The following is a 1,363-nucleotide window of genomic DNA, read 5'->3' as shown; positions in this document are numbered from 1 at the left end:
GACTAGACAAGCTGATTTTTAGTGAGAACATGTATTACCATTTAATAAAGTTCAGCATTCAAAACTTGACAAAGAGAAGTGTAGAAGAGGGGAGGGTGTGAGTGGTCGTCATGGTTTCACCCCCCCCTCCGGACCACAGATAGTTGATAGTTAACGGCGTTTAAAAATGTAATTCTTTTGTTTTTTTTTCTCCTTTGTCAGTTATAGTTTCTGTTTTTTTGTTGTTGAGACAGCACTGTCGTGTAAACTGTAGCTTTCAGGTTGTATATCTCTCTGTCTCTATCTCCTCTCTCTCTCTCTCTTCCTGTTTCTGTCTCTTCGTTTAATTTAAAGAAACACAAGATCACGGTACACTCTAACCCTAACCCCTGAGCTTTGTGTGTGTTTGTGTGTGTGGAGGGAGGGAGGGAGGGGGGGAGGGAGGGGGGAGGGAGGGGAACAGGGTATGAAGGTTTTTTCTCTTTTGTGTCTGTGTCACTGGAATACAAAAACTACAATAAAGACATCTCATAATTCTACATCTTCAGCGTGTCTCTTCCTTCCTGTCTGTGTCTCTTCCTTCCTGTCTGTGTCTCTTCCTTCCTGTCTGTGTCTCTTCCTTCCTGTCTGTCTCTTCCTTCCTGTCTATGTCTCTTCCTTCCTGTCTGTGTCCCTTCCTGTCTGTGTCTCTTCCTTCCTGTCTGTCTCTCTTCCTTCCTGTCTCTCAGAATCAGAATGGGTTCAGGCAGGAGGACTCAGTATAGTATGTACTTGATACTTTATTTCACACGGTAGAACACATGACTGTAACACTTGATTTGGCATTATGGTTCTGCTTGCATCGGCTCCCTGCCGCACCCAACGGAGACACTGTCTCGACCTCCGAGCAGAGAGCAGCGACGCATTCCCCCTACGACAGAAAACAGAACCAAGTGTGGAGGCCGGGAAGGCGGACGCAGCAGATTAAACATAGCATCCTGTGTCGCACTAAGCAATGCAGAGTGCAGCGATATCCTGATTAAATAGCCTGCCCTGCTAAGAAGGTGGGCCCCTACTGTTTGATATGACGCGTTGCTAGTGACGCGCTGCTAGAATGAAAATAAACTATACAATAAAATATAAGTTGCAGTAATTTACAATATAAAAATTAAAAAAATGCTAATATTACAAAAAATACAAATGGTACAGGATTGTATTGTCCAGTGCAAAAAGCAGAGTGTTTTAAGGGCATTGAGTCATGAAGTCAGTGTGAACCCTTGGCCTTGTTGAAGACGCCAACAGCGGAAGGGAAGAAACTGTTTTTGTGGCGTGTGGTATTGGTCCTGATGGACCGCAGCCTTCTGCCGGAGGGGAGTGACTGAAACAGGGAGTGACCAGGGTGGGA

The sequence above is a fragment of the Osmerus mordax genome, chromosome 3, assembly GCF_038355195.1.
Source record: "Osmerus mordax isolate fOsmMor3 chromosome 3, fOsmMor3.pri, whole genome shotgun sequence".
Classification (NCBI taxonomy): Eukaryota; Metazoa; Chordata; class Actinopteri; order Osmeriformes; family Osmeridae; genus Osmerus; species Osmerus mordax.
The sequence above is the reverse complement of the archived record's forward strand: the minus strand, read 5'-3'. Positions refer to the sequence as shown.